We start from the raw sequence: 15,843 nt of genomic DNA, 5'->3' as shown, positions 1-15,843 counted from the left end.
TGATGATTTCTTCTGGTGTGGTGTGGTACTGTGCAATTTGAGGAATGGGTTATTAATAAGATTAGAATAGAATTTAAGATTGGGAGTCAGAATTGTGGGGCTTATAAATATATTGGTTTAAATATTAAGCAGTGTAGGTCTGGAATAACTTTAAATCAACAATCCTATTTAGAGAGTGTTAAAAGTCCTCTTTAGAGAGTGTTCCCGTTAATAATACTCAGCCATCATGGAAAAGTAATGTTATATCTAAAGCAAAGACAGAGCAATTGCAAAGCTTGATTGGTCAATTGAACTGGTTGAGACTGGACCAGATGCTAAATTTGATGTGTTGGAGTTATGTACTACAATGAAACACCCAAAAGTTGAGAATGTTTTAAAGAGAAATAAAACATTTAAAAAATTAAATATGGAGAAATGCATACTTCAGTTCCCATCCTTAGCTGCTCCAAAAGTTATAAAACTAGTCATTTTTAGTGGTTATTCACATGCTAATCTACCTGATGGATATTCAAATTCATAATATTTCTGATGGATGAAAATTGGAACTGTTGTCCTGTAGCATGGGAAGTTAAGAAAATAAAAAGGGCTGTTCAAAGTACTTTAGCTGCAGAAACACTGGTTCTTGTGGCAGTAGTGGATATGAGGTTCTATTTGTCACGTATTTTAGGTGAGATTTTGTACAAGGGGTATACTGAAGATAGAATACTCATTGAATCTTATGTAGATAATAGTTCCTTGTGGGATAATGTACACTCTACAAAATGTGTGTGTGAGAAAAGATTACAGAGTGACCTTGCTGGTTTGAAACAGAGAGAAAGAAAACATCCAAAATTAAATGGGTAGACGCAAGTCATCAACTCTCTGATTGTTTTGCAAAAACAAATGATTGTACATAGAAATTGTTAGGAGTCCTAGAGGAGGGGCATCTCGCGATGTAATGCTTTGTACAGAATGTGGAATTTATTTTGTCATGTTATTTGTGTATATTAAACTCTAAGTTTTATTTAAAGAGAAAAAAGGGTATCAGTTAATTGTATATCAATTGTGTTTAATTATATGCTGATGGAGGGCATTAATTGGGATCTTATTTGAGCACATATAAGGAGACACTTACTGAGAGTGAGTGTGGACCTTATATGTTTGTAATCTTTCACTCTGTAAATAAATGTAAGACTGAGTAAAGATTGGCTCCAGTATCATCCTTCAACAACTGGCTTTCCAGAAAAAAATACCTGCACACTCTTGAGAACTGCGCCATGAAGCATTTATTGCCTCTCTCCTTCCTGCTGAAATGCATCACCCCACACTTATCTGTATTAAATTCCATCTGCCACTTGTCTTTCCATTCCGCTAGCCCATCTATGTCCTGTTGCAATCGATTGGTATCGTCCTCATTCTTTGCCACACCTCCAAGTTTGGTATCATTGGCAAATTTTGAAATTTTACTCTGTATTCCAATATTCAAGTTATTTATATACATCAGAAAAAGCTGTCTACCATCCTCCAGTCTGAAAAAAATCCATTTACCACGATTGGCTGTTTTCAGTCTTTACGCCAAGTTTAACCCAATCTGACACTGACCCTCCTATTCCATGAGCCTCAGTTTTGTTAACCAGCTTTTTATGTTGTACTTTGTCAGACAATTTCTTAATGTATAGACAACATCCATTGCATCCCCTTCAACAAACCTTCTCTGTTACTTCATCAAAAACCTTTATAAAGCTCTGGCTAGGCCACAACTAGAATATCCAGTTCTGGTCACCACACTTTAGGAAGGATGTGAGGGTCCTTGAGAGGGTACAGAGGAGATTTACCAGAATGGTTCCAGGGATGATTTTGGCTACAAGGTTAGGAACATAGGAACATAGGAGGATAGGAACAGGAGTAGGCCATTCAGCCCCTCGAGCCTGTGGCGCCATTCAATGAGATCATAGGTGATCTGCGGCCTAACTTCATATACCTTTATATCTTTGCTTAACAAAAATGGGTGGTTGATGGTCGGCACAGACTCGGTGGGCCGAAGGGCCTGTTTCAGTGCTGTATCTCTAAATAAATAAAAAATAAATAAAAATCTATCTATCTCAGATTTAAAATTAACAACTGTTCTAGCTTCAACTGCTGTTTGTGGGAGAGAGTTCTAAACCTCTACCACCCTTTGCGTGAAAAGGTGCTTCCTAACATCTCTCCTGAACGGTCTGGTCCTAATTTTTAGACTATGCCCCCTAGTTTTAGAATCTCCAACCAGTGGAAATAATTTATCTTTATTTAGCCTGTCTTTTCCTGTTAATATCTTGAAGACTTCAATCAAATCACCCTTTAACCTTCTAAATTCTAGCGAAAACAGGTCTAATTTGTGTAATCTCTCCTCGTAACTTAACCCCTGTAGTCCAGGTATCATTCTTGTAAACCTACATTACACTCCCTCCAAGGCCAATATATCCTTCCTAAGGTGTGGTGCCCAGAACTGCTCACAGTACTCCAAGTGGGATCTAACCAGGGTTTTGTACAGCTGCAGCATAACCTCTGTGTCTTTATACTCCAATCGTCTAGATATAAAGGCTAGCATTCCATTAGCCTTTTTGATTATTTTCTGCACTTGCTCGTGGCATTTTAAAGATCTATGCACCTGAACCCCCAATTCTCTTTGGACATCCACTGTACTTAACCTCTTCCCATTTACAAAATACCCTGCTCTATCCTTTTTTGGTCCAAAATGGATAATCTCACACTTGCCCACATTGAAATCCATCTGCCACAGTTTTGCCCACTCATCTAGTCTGTCAATATCTCTTTGCAATTTTATGCTACCATCCAGACTGTATACAACGCCGCCTAACTTTGTATCATCAGCAAATTTGGATATATGACTTACTGTGCCATCATCCAAGTCGTTAATGAATAATGTGAATAATTGAGGCCCCAACACAGATCCCTGTGGGACACCACTAGTTACATCCTGCCAATCGGAGTACTTACCCATTATCCCCACTCTCTGTCACCTACCACTCAACCAACTTTCTAACCATGTCAATAATTTGCCCTCAACTCCATGGGCTTCTACCTTAGTTAACAGTCTCTTATGTGAGACCTTATCAAATGCCTTCTGGAAGTCCATATAAATAACATTTGTTAGGTTGGAGAAGCTGAGGTTGTTTTCCTTGGAGCAAAGGAGATTGACGGGAAATTTGATGGAGGTGTACAAGATTATGACAGATTTGGATAGGGAAAACAAAGTAAAGCTGTTCCCATTAGCTGATGATACAAGGACTCGGGAACATAAATTGAAGATTTTGGGCAAGTGATATGGGGGGAAGTGAGGAAGAACTTTTTTACGCAGCGAGTGGTAATGAGCTGGAACTCGCTGCCAACAAGGGATGATGGAAGTGGAGATAATGGATGATTTCAAAAGAAATCAGGTGGGAATTTGAGGGAAATAAACTTACTGGGCTATGGGGATACAGCTAGGGAATGGGACTGATTGGATTGCTCTACAGAGAGCTGGCATGGACTCTATGGGCTTCCTTGCTCTTCTCCATTAGTAATATAAACCTTATGATATGGTGATCACTTGCCCAAGTCTCTCCCACAGGCACTTGGTCCCCTTGGCCCACTTCATTACCCAGCACCAGATCCAGCAATGCTTCCTTCTGTGCAGTTATGACTTTGACTAAAAATTTCAATTAGATTAGTCAAACATGATCTGCCTTTTAGAAATCTGCACTCTCTCCTTAATTAACTCAAACTTCTCCAAGTGCCTGTTAATTTTTTTTCTTGATTATTGTTTCTAAAACTTTACCCACCACTGAGGTTAAACTGACAGGCCTGTAGTTACTAGGACTGTCCTTATACCCGTTCTTGAATATGGGTGTCACATTTGCCTTTCTAATCCTCTGGGATCTCCCCAGTATCTAAGGAAGATAGGAAATATATGGCAAGCCGTTCCACTATCTCCATTCCCATTTCCCTTAGCAACCTGGGATGCAAGCCATCCAGACCAGGCGACTTATCCACTCTAAGCAAAGCCAATCCATCCTGTCTCTCAATTTTCACCCCATCCATTACCTCTACCATCTCCACTTCTAGCAATATTTCGTCAGCACCCTATTTCTTAGTAAACACCAATATAGAGTACTCATTAAGTATCCTAGCCTTGCCCTGCGCCTCTAAGCATATCATCCTCTTTGTCCCTAATAGGCCCCACTCCACCTCTTACTACCCGCTTACTATTTACATGCTGGTAGAAGATTTTTGGATTCCCTTTTATGCTAACTGTCATTCTATTCTCCTATTCTTTCGTTGCCAGTCTTATTTTCCTCTTCGCTTCTCCTCTCAACTTATTGTATTGTCCTTGTTCTCGCTTGAAGAATTTGCCTGATGTACACCCTCTTTTTTCTTTCATCATATTTTCCATCTCCTCATCATCCAAGAAGCCCTGGCTTTGAATCCCCTGACTTTTCCTTTTGTTGGAATGCACCTAGCCTGAATCTGAAGCATCTCTTCCTTAAAGGTCACCTATTATTCCGTTACCATTTTTCCTGTCAATCTTTGGTTCCATTTTATCCTGGCTAGATCCCCTCTCATCCCATTGAAGTTAGCCCTCTTCCAATTTAGAAGTTCTAATTTATATTGTTCCTTACTCTTCTCCATTAGTAATATAAACCTTGGTCCACTTGGCACTTCATTTCCCAGCACCGGATCCAGCAATGCCTCCTTCCTAGTTGAACAGAGAAAATACTGATCAAGGAAGTTATCCTGAACGCATTTCAGAAATTCCTCCTCCTCCTTATCCTTTACTCCAACATTACCCAATTGATATAAAGTCCCCCAAAATCACCATTCTATTGTTCTTGCACATCTCAGTGATTCCCTTGCAGATTTGCTCTTCTATCTCTCTCTGTCTATTTGGAGGCCAATAGAATACCCCCAGTAGTGTGATCATATCCTTTTTGTTCTCAACTCTAACCAAATGGATTCTGCCTTTACCCCTTCAAGGACATCCTCTCTTTCCAACACTACAATGTCTTCCCTAATCAGTACTGCCACCCCACCTCCCATTTCTCTTTCCCTATCCTTTCTGAACACTTTGTATCCATGAATATTAAGTGCCCAGTCCTCATCATTTTTAAGCCATGTTTCTGTTATTGCCATTATGTATTATTCCCACAAGGCTATTTGTGCTTGTAGCTCACCGATCTTATTCAACACACTCTGTGCATTTATACACATACATTCTAAATCCGTCTTTGTATTCCTTCTAGTCTTTCTTAGTCTGCTCCTATCTAATATGCTACCACTTTCTTCTCTAGTACTATCCAACACTCTTACCATTTTATGCATCTCATTCCTTTTTTCTACTTCTATATGCTGGAGGACACCACCCTGCCAATTTAGTTTAAACCCTCCCCAACCACACTAGTGAACCTCCCCATGAGAACATTAGTCCCAGTCCTGTTGAGGTGCAACCCGTCTCTTTTGAATAGGTGCCTCCTGCTCCAGAACTGATCCTAATGTCCCAAGAATATGAAGCCCTCCCTTCTGCACCATGTCTCAAGCAATGCATTGATCCTCCCTATCTTCCTATTTCTATTATCACTGGTGTGTGGCACTGGGAGTAATCCAGAGATTACTACCTTCGAGGTGCTTCTTTTTAACTTCCTTCCTAGATCCTGAAAATCTGACCATGTAGTCACTGTTATCTAGGAAGCATGGCAGCCAATTTGTGCACAGCAAGCTCCCACAAATAAAAATCTGATCATGACCAGATCATCTGTTTTAGTAACATTGGTTGAAGGCTAAATATTGGCCAGGACACCAGGGACATTTTACGACCGTCTGAAAGGGCTTATCTGAAAAATTACACTCCTGACAGTGCGGCACTCCTTTAGTACTGCACTGGAGCGTCAGCCTAGATTATGTACTTGTTTCTCTGGAATGGGAGTAAGAATCCACAACCATCTGAGCCACAACTGGCACCTTAACATAATGTTGTATCAGTTATGGCGAGCTGGTCAGTCAAATAAGAACATTTATTCATCACTCTGTTTTATCTGTACTGGTGCTCCCTTAGACAGAGCATCCACTAGTTAAGCTGCCTCTGCAAATACTGGGGGATGATCACTGGGGGGTGCCACTGACCCATGTTTCAAGGGAAGATTTATGATACTTGCACTTAGCAACAATTTTTTAACATCCCAAAGCACTTTAGAGCCCAAAGAATTATTTTTGAAGTGTAGTCACTGTTGTAATTTAAGCAAACAAGGCAGCCAATTTTCGATCAGTAAGGTCCCCAAACAATGGATCAATGACCAGATCATTTGTCTGATGTTTATATCCCAAAGAGGGAATCTAAAGCCATTACATTCAACTCACTCACTCACCTTAGCTGCTGTTATACCTCAACCACATATCAGCAAATCAACACTTAAAACACATGCCAAAGTGGAAAATGCAATTTGAATCAATTCTGGAAAAAAAGCACTTTTCAGCCAATGAAGGACTTTTGAAGTGTAGTAGCTGTAATTGTAATATTACTTGTTCCTTTGGTGTGTGAACTTCTGTAAGACTCACAGGACTCCAAGTAATATCCAAAGAAAATGTGGATTTTTATTATAACTCAACTAGAAAACAGTTACTGCAGGAGCCACACCAATACGCATCTCATTCTGTCAGGCTACATCCACAACTCCCTGGTCATGTGTGATGTCACATCACTTCCTCTGGTGATCTTCATTTACAGCTTCTTAAGGTAGTCCTCTTAAGGCCATCCCACAACATCTCCCTTTTTCCAACGATAAAAACATATATGCAATAAACAATGATGTTGTGGTTCAGACTAACTATACATGATAAAAACAAAACGTTATTTACAAGTAAGAAAATTAAGAGGAGGTTTGCTTATTCATCCCAATCTTGTTATCGTGAACATCTTCCCAGAGCTGAGCTCATCTTGATGACTTCTCTGAGACTTTGGTGACTCAGGACGCTGGTTAGCATGTTCTTCCTCTGTGCTCGTAGCCCCTGTACGTTTGTCTTCAGACTTTGTCTTTGAACGTGTCCGCTATGCCACAGGGCTGTCACATGTAGTGTTGTTAGATAGCTCTCTGAGTTGACTTTGGTTACATCTGAGAATCGTACCACTGGGTGTCTGGACCTCGTACGATCAGGGCTGGTTGCAAATCTTCGCAACCTCTGCAGGATACCAAGTTCCCGATGCATGAATAAGGACTCTGATCTTCCGTCCTACTCACAATTGATCTAATTCTGGTTCTGCTTGCCTGTCATATGATGCCTTCATCTTCCCTTGTTTAAAAAGCTTTGAAAAATGATAACTGGTGTTATGAAAGTTCTTCTAGTTTTTAATATTTTTTGAGGACTCATGTTTTAGAATTGCGAAGATGGATTCATTGGAGGACTGATGCTATTCCGTAGAAGCTAGACTTTTTTTTTAAATGGTCAGTGCAAGGACTCGGTTTAAAAACATTTATTGGATGTCACATGTCTTCAGCTAAGTAAACAACAGGTGCCTTCTGACTAGAGGAGTTGTTTGCAAGAGAAGTAACATATCAAGATTTATGGCACTCAAGAGTGGGTTTCATTTTTGAATAGGGTTTTGAGTCAGTTGGGTTTGTATCCTGCTGAATGAAACACCCAGCTCATTTTTTCTCCACCTCTCTGAGAAACCCTGCAAAAAAATCCAGTGTGTGAAAGCTGTAACGCCTGATGCCACATTTCTCCTGAGAAGCTTCTGGAAGATTTCCTCTCGACATCTCCTGAACGAGAGTGACCCGTCTATGTGTACTCAGACACCAGACTGTATGCCATCTGAAACATAATATATCTAATCCTTTTTCTTCAAGAATTAACAAGTACTTTGGTCAAAGCATTTTTCCTTCAACTGGTATGTGTGTGTGTGTGTTTTGGGTACTTAGAAGGGTATATATTTTTATATATATATTTTATGTATATATATATAGATATATATGTGTGTGTTTATTGTCGTATTTCAAACTGTGTGTTAAAGCTTTGCAGCTTTATTGACCAAGTCTTGTTTTATAATAAATTAATACTTTTGTTGTTTATTAAAGAAATCTGGTTGCTGGATTTTATTCTGAAACTAAAATAGATAGAGTATGCCGCATTGGTAACCGCATTTAAATATATGTTGTGACCTGTGGAAAAGTAGAACTAGAGAAAGACAGTGCACTCCTTCCACCTTGGTCGTAACACTGGCAACGTCACCAATCACTGGCAATCCCTCTGCTGTCCGGGTACTTGCTGCAATGAACTGAAGCCCAAAGAGAGACTCCCAGTCTTATCGCTTCTTCATGTCAAGATTTCCAGCCTTTGTGTCGTCCTTTACATGGACTGACCCGATACTCTTGACCTGGATATTTTCTACCATCTCCGATGTGTTACTGACCTCATATATTGTGACAATGCATGGACCTTGGCATACTAGAAGTCCTGCGACAGATGGTCCAGATGTGTGTACAAAATAAAACATCTGTGGTAGCTATTCATAACTCACATAGCTGCACTGCAAGGTTATCGTTCCAATGCACTTGAATGGAGAATCATTGTAGGCAATCAGCCTAGCTGTGTTGGGTTGTACCATAGATTTCCATTTCTTTAAGTACATGTCCTTCAGTATACAGATAGGCAAGATACTTGCACCGGTGTCGAATTTTACTGTGAGCTATGCTTGTCACTCTTCTGGGGAAGTACATTCCCGACCATGGTGAATGTCTCAGATTGTGTAATAACTGACACGTTGATGCAAGTTGACTATGTGAAATGCTTTGTCGCTGTTCTCACGAGTGCATTCTTCATCCGTGTCCTCCTGACAATCTGTCTCTCTGCTGACCTGATGTACCTGCTTGGGCTTTTGTTGTGTGTTGGCATACCTCTTGTTGCGTTTGTATTCCTGTCTTGCAGACGTTCTCTCTGCATGTGATCTGTGACCATTCCTGTGTGCAGTATTTGAGCTCAGCCTTCTGCACTGTCTTGCCCAATGCCCTCGCATGCCACAAGCTTTGCAATCATCCTGGTACGCCGTAAAATTTGGAATTAGGTGAGTCAGGCCACATTTGCCACAAGGCTTAGCAGACTACTGAGCCTTGGTTACCATACCAATTGTTGTTGCCGCCCCCAACACTTGTAACTGTTGATACCCAGCCATAATGGCTTCAAATTTCCTTCCATCATTGAGTAGCGCATCTATGGTGTGCCCTTTCTTCTTTTCTAGCAGGTCTTTTTTGAAAGGCCTCTATTGGGGTAATCACGATTACTGGTCCTGTAACCCGTTCCGACAATTCAATATGTGCAAAGTCGCATTCTTGAACTTTGTCTTGGCACCTTGCAACAGACCAGTCAATGGACTCAGCTTTGGACTGTTCATTGCAGGGAGACGGTGGCATAGTGGTACTGTCACTGGACTAGTAATCCAGTGGCCCAGGCTACTGCCCTGGGAACACATGTTTGAATCCCACCACGGCAGCTGATAGAATTCAATTAATTAATTTTAAAAATCTGAAATTGAAAGCTAGTCTACAGTAATAGTGCCATGAAACTATTATTGATTATTGTAAAAACCCATCTGGTCCACTAATGCCCTTCAGGGAAGGAAATCTGCTGTCCTTACCTGGTCTGGCCTACATGTGACTCCAGACCCACAGCAATGTGGTTGACTCTTAACTGCCCTCTGAAATGGCCTAGCAAGCCACACAGTTCAAGGGCAATTCGGGATGGGCAAGAAATGCTGGCCTGGCCAGCGACACCCACATCCCATGAAAGAATATTTTTAAAAATCTTGCCTTTGCCGGTAGGTCATAAACTGAAGCCTATGTACTGGGAAATTGACCTTCACCCTGAGTTGCTCTTCCAGGAATGTTCAGATCTTGCTGGGAACCTTCTGACAATCAGTTGACGATCTTGATGCGTTGATCGGTTGCAGGCCCTTGTTGCCCAGTGCGATCTTGATTTTGATGCTTGTTTCTCTGGTTTGCTCACTTCTTGATCTAGGAAACAGTTCCATCCATTGTCGAAACAATTTAAATTCAGACCCTATGTCCAACACCTCCCAGCACATAACTCAATACCTGAAAGCCAATTTCTGGATGATCCTACTGTTTTATAAATATAGGACTTTTTACAGGCGCAGCTTTCTGTTTCCTTTTTTTAGCCAGGTTGGTTTTTGCAGGCCTGCCCCTTTTAAGAGTGAGCCAACAGCAGCTTCTGTTTACACAGCTTGTTTATTTTAAACCAAGAGAACAGTTTTCCTTGTTTACACAGTTCAGTTTTTTAAACTGAGAGCAGTTTTATTTTACACTGACTCATGACAACACAAAGCACGCGCAGAGCAATCGCGACGTCATCAGTGTGTGCGATCATTTGCCAGCTTGCCTGTATGAATGTGCGCACGCACGCGCTGACGTCACCAGGCAATGGCGTCCTCACCCCTCAATATCCACGATCGCTGCCTCCATTCCCCTGAACAGTACCCCGCTCCCCTCCGCCATCCTCGCTTCAATCGCCGCTTTCAGTTTCCCAATGCCTTCCCTCAGCCACTCACTCCCGCCTTCACCGCTGCCTTCCCTCATCCACTCGCTCCCACCCTCGCCGCCTCTCCCCCTCGGCCGATCGCTCCCGGCCTCACCGCTGCCTTCCCTCAACCGCTCACTTCCCATCCTCGCCGCTTCACCCCTCGGCCAATCGCTCCCTGCCGGGGGGAGTTGGGGCAGGGAATGATCCGCCAAAGCGATAAGGTGGGGAGCAAGTAGCCGAGAGGGGGGGACGCGACAAGGGCTGGAAGGAGCAACTGGTGGGGGTGGGGAGCAAGAGGCTGAAGCAGCAAGGCAGGGAGCAAGCGGCCGAGGTGGGGAAGCGACGAGGGCGGGAGCGAGTGGCTGAGGGGAGCCAGCAGTGAGGCGAAGAGCACGTGGCAAGCAGACAGGCACATGAGGGAGCAGCGAAGAGAAACGCCATGGCAAGAAGGAGCAGGGTACTGTTGGGGATGGGATGGAGGCAGCAATTACAGCAATTGAGGGGATTTGGGTTTAATTTTTTTGTGATGAATTGAGCAGCGCCATCCTTATTACTGGCAGCTGCCTGAGACATCGCAGACAGTAACGTTTCAGTGGATGAGGCTACATTTGCACATGTGGCAGTACTGCACCACCTGGTGGTTGCATTGTCAGCAAACGTAGCCATGTTTTTAAGAGGGCTGTAGCTTGCAATACTGGCAGCTGCCACTACAAGCCTTTTATTTTTATGCTGGGCCTCCAGTGACACTGTTGAGCTCTTTCTGCTCGTTTTGGCTGAGGCCCCACCCACAAAACAAAAAATTGAAAGACTAAAACAGTTATGGTTGTACTATTTCTTTACATATTTTTGACCCACTGCCAGATTGGTTGAAAACTCCTTCTTCTTTGGCCTCCTTGTCGCGAGAGACAATGGGTATGCGCCTAGAGGTGGTCAGTGGTTTGTGGAGCAGCGCCTGGAGTGGCTATAAAGGCCAATTCTAGAGTGACAAACTCTTCTACAGGAGCTGCAGATAAAACTGGTTGTCGGGGCTGTTACACAGTTGGCTCTCTCCTTGCACTTCTGTCTTTTTTCCTGCTATGTCTCTTCGACTTGCCACTCTTTAGCCCCACCTTTATGGCTGTCCGCCAGCTCTGGTGATCACTGGCAACTGACTCCCACGACTTGTGGTCAATGTCACAGGACTTCATGTCGCATTTGCAGACATCTTTAAAGCGGAGACATGGACGGCCGGTGGGTCTGATACCAGTGACGAGCTCGCTGTACAATGCATCCTTGGGGATCCTGCCATCTTCCATGCGGCTCACATGGCCAAGCCATCTCAAGCGCTGCTGGTTCAGTAGGGTGTATATGCTGAGGATGTCGGCCGTCTCAAGGACTTCTGCGTTGGAGATACCGTCCTGCCACCTGATGCCAAGGATTCTCCGGAAGCAGCGAAGAGGGAATAAGTTGAGACGTCGCTCTTGGCTAACATACGTTGTCCAGGCCTTGCTGCCGTAGAGCAAGGTACTGAGGACACAGGCTTAATGCACTCGGACTTTTGTTTTCCGTGTCAGTGCGCCATTTTCCCACACTCTCTTGGCCAGTCTGGACATAGCAGCAGACACCTTTCCCATGCACTTGTTGATTTCTGCATCGAGAGACAGATTACTGGTGATAGTTGAGCCTAGGTGAACTCTTGAACCACTTCCAGAGTGTGGTCACCAATATTGATGAATGGAGCATTTCTGACGTCCTGTCCCATGATGTTCGTTTTCTTGAGGCTGATGGTTAGGCCAAATTTGTTGCAGGCAGCCACAATCCTGTCAATGAGTCTCTGCAGACACTCTTCTGTGTGAGATGTTAATGCAGCATCGTCAGCAAAGAGGTGTTCCCTGATGAAGACTTTCCGTACTTTGGTCTTCGCTCTAAATCGGGCAAGGTTGAACAACCTGCCATCTGATCTTGTGTGGAAGAAAATTCCTTCTTCTGAAGGCTTGAACGCATGTGAGAGCAGCAGGGAGAAGATCCCAAACATTGTAGGCGCGAGAAGACAGCCCTGTTTCACGCCACTCAGGATAGGAAAGGGATCTGATGAGGCACCGCTATGCTAAATTGTGCCTTTCATATAGTCATGGAATGAGGTGATGATACTTAGTAGCTTTGGTGGACATCCGATCTTTGCTAGTAGTCTGAAGAGACCACGTCTGCTGACGAGGTCAAATGCTTTGGTGAAAGTTCCAATCTCCTGCAAATTGCCTAATGTACTAGCAGAGTTTTAACACCTCCCCGGGTCCTGTCTGCAGTCCTAGCTCGCTGCTCTGTTGTGGGGTCTGCTGGCAACTACTCTCTGCCTGAATCCTCAGCTACTCTAGGTAGGTTGTTCTTTGTTTTGCTCTTGGCATATTACACAGGGAAGCTGCTTAGAACTTACTGGTAGGTGTGCTCACTTTTTGTCCCTTTTCTCCTATGCCCACTCCCCCCTTCCCAACCAAAATCCTCATATGAGACCTTTCAAGTGTTTGTACAAGTGCATAGTGGCCCTCCTGCTTTACAAGTCACAGATGAAAAGTATTTATTAAAACCTCAGCGATGCCCCCTGCCTCCATGTGTAAATCCCTTTTTTGGACCCTAATTCGCCACACTCCTCCTTTCACCACACTTTTACTATTAATATGCCAAAAGAAGACTTTTGGATTCCCTTTTATATTAGCTGCCAGTCTCTTTTCATAGTCTCTCTTTGCTTCCCTTATTTGCGTTTTCACGTCCACACTGAACCTTCTATATTCCGCCTGGTTCTCAGTTGTATTATCAATTATTATCTATTTATATATTATCTACTAGAATAGGTGGTAAAGGGTTTCACTTGCACTACAGGGAGGAGGGTGACATGATTTTAATAACAATGAGATCGTGGGAGGTTTCACTGTAATTTGGAAGTCAATCTTCAAATCACTTGGATTCTGTCATCAGCAGCAAAGGTAATTGTGTCGGAACTGATGCTACACGTGTTCAAGATTCCAATTTGGGTCTGGGCTCAGTTTCCTGAACTCACGCAGGGAAGCATAGCAATGACAGCCGCAGCCTTCCTGGGCTAAGATATACAAAAGGATTTCCTGTGCTGTTTGATTGCTGTTCCTGGCACCCGCCTTGCTGGAAAGCCTGAACTGGGCTGTGACCTTCCCCACATGGAGTATCTGTTCTTATCAGTTTAATATTTGATACGTCCCTTATCTGGGGACCATATATTAAATTGATTTTTGGAGCAGGGAGATGGAATAGGGGCTTGCTTCGTCCACTCCACGCATCGACCTGGTATTGCAGTATCTCTGGGAACGGTGCACCTCCCTTTCAGGGAATAAAAAAAAAATAATAATATGGTGAGACAGCCTGACCACCCGGACGCAAGTATGAAGAAGCCACCTTCAAGGCAGCTGCAACTATCCCTCAGAAAGAGTCAGCACGCTTGGAAGAGAAAGAAAGAACAAAATGGTGGACAAAAGAAAACAAAGTGGAAAAGGATTCTTTTTGGTAAAGCGTTCTTTAATAAACATCCCATTAATGATCTCAGATGTGTGGAATTCACAGTGCCCCGCCAGTTGATAACTAGGTGCAGCTTTTACACACACGTTGCAGGTGCCTAAATAACAGTTTATAATCACGCGCTAATTGGCCAGGGAGAAACTAGAATTCCCGCTGGTGTACATTTTCTTTTTAACCTTTGAATTCCGACGAACAATTATGCCATCAGATTTGCAGCTACCTATAAGGGTGTTCTTTATTGCAATGTTTTTGTAGCTTGTACTTCACTGCTGACTCTACTTTATCATTGACATATTCCAAACAAACTGTTCTCTCATTTGTGTTAGCAACAAAATAAAGTAAGTTGAGGGGAATTTCTTTTTACCGTGAGTTGTTTTGATCTGGAATGCACTGCCTGAAAGGGCGGTAGATGTAGATTCAATAGTAACTTACAAAAGGGAACTGGATAAATAATTGAAAAGGAAAAAAAATTACAAGCAGAGGAGTAGGACTAATTGGATAGCTCTTTCAAAGAGCTAGCACAGGCATGATAGACCGAATGGCCACTTTCTGTGCTGTATCATTCTATGACTGAGCATTTAAAAGAATTATAGCTGCTGGTCCTGGTCCAATTATCCCCTGCCCTTTAACCCCACTTCACCTGAAGGCAACACTTGGTTTTCATTTCCCATGGGTTAAGCCAAGGAAGAGCGATCAATGCTTCCTTTTTTAAATTGCTGTGTCCACATTTGCAATGAAAACTTGCTATGTAAACTTGTCACACCTTCCCACCAGAGTTGGCACAGCAGCTGAGGAAATCACATTCTCAGAAATTGTACATTTCCAATTCGTGCTCCTGGGTTGCTAATTATACAGAAAAGCATTTTCATGTTTTCCCATTAAAAGGGGATTTTTCTACATGCAGATTGAGGACGTCAAGTGACTTGTGACAGCGCAGCTTCCTGTGTTACAAACCGTTGTTTGTTTAAAAGGTGCTGGTAGCAGATGCTAGTTTTTTTTTTATTTCCAAAATATACTTTATTCATAAAAATCTGTAAAAATTACATTGCCAAACAGTTTCCAAACAGCACCAAAAAATACAAACATTGCAAGGGAGATCAGTTTCCTTCAATACTGTCATGAGTTTCTTCCCAACCCTTCCATTTCACAATTGTCATGTCAATTACAGTTTTACATTTACAGCAATTGAGAATATTAACGATACAGTTCGAGGGGTTTCCTATGGATCCAGCCCCTCAGTCCAGCTTGGTGGGGGAACCTTACACTGTGGTCTTTCCCCATTGAGCCTTTGCTGCGGCTGCCCCAAGCTTTAGTGCGTCCCTCAGCACGTAGTCCTGGACCTTGGAATGTGCCAGTCTGCAACATTCGGCGGTGGACAACTCTTTGCGCTGGAAGACCAGCAGGTTTCGGGCAGACCAAAGGGCGTCTTTCACCGAATTGATAGTCCTCCAGCAGCAGTTGATGTTTGTCTCGGTGTGCGTCCCTGGGAACAGCCCGTAGAGCACAGACTCCTGTGTTACAGAGCTGCTTGGGATGAACCTTGACAAAAACCACTGCATTTCTTTCCACACCTGCTTTGCAAAGGCACATTCCAGGAGGAGGTGGGCGACCGTTTCTTCCCCACCACAGCCAACGCGGGGGCACTGTGCGGAGACGGCGAGACTTCGGGTGTGCATGAAGGATCTGACGGGGAGGGCCCTTCTCATCACCAGCCAAGCTACGTCTTGGTGCTTGTTTGAAAGTTCTGGTGATGAGGCATTCCGCCAAATGACTTTGACGGTC

The 15,843-nt window shown here is 43.2% G+C and overlaps 1 protein-coding gene and 1 non-coding gene across 2 annotated transcripts in view; both read left to right on the top strand.

Annotated features, from left to right (window-relative positions):
* tshr (thyroid stimulating hormone receptor) overlaps positions 1-15,843 on the top strand; it is an 86,998-nt gene that overhangs the window by 17,501 nt on the left and 53,654 nt on the right. The gene's annotated exons all lie outside the window — the stretch shown is intronic.
* LOC137374053 (U2 spliceosomal RNA) lies at positions 13,668-13,867 on the top strand. Its single transcript, XR_010975756.1, has one exon. It is a non-coding gene; the product is annotated as a U2 spliceosomal RNA (small nuclear RNA).

Source organism: Heterodontus francisci, chromosome 9, assembly GCF_036365525.1.
Source record: "Heterodontus francisci isolate sHetFra1 chromosome 9, sHetFra1.hap1, whole genome shotgun sequence".
In the NCBI taxonomy this organism is placed as follows: domain Eukaryota; kingdom Metazoa; phylum Chordata; class Chondrichthyes; order Heterodontiformes; family Heterodontidae; genus Heterodontus; species Heterodontus francisci.
The sequence above is the reverse complement of the archived record's forward strand: the minus strand, read 5'-3'. Positions and strand labels throughout refer to the sequence as shown.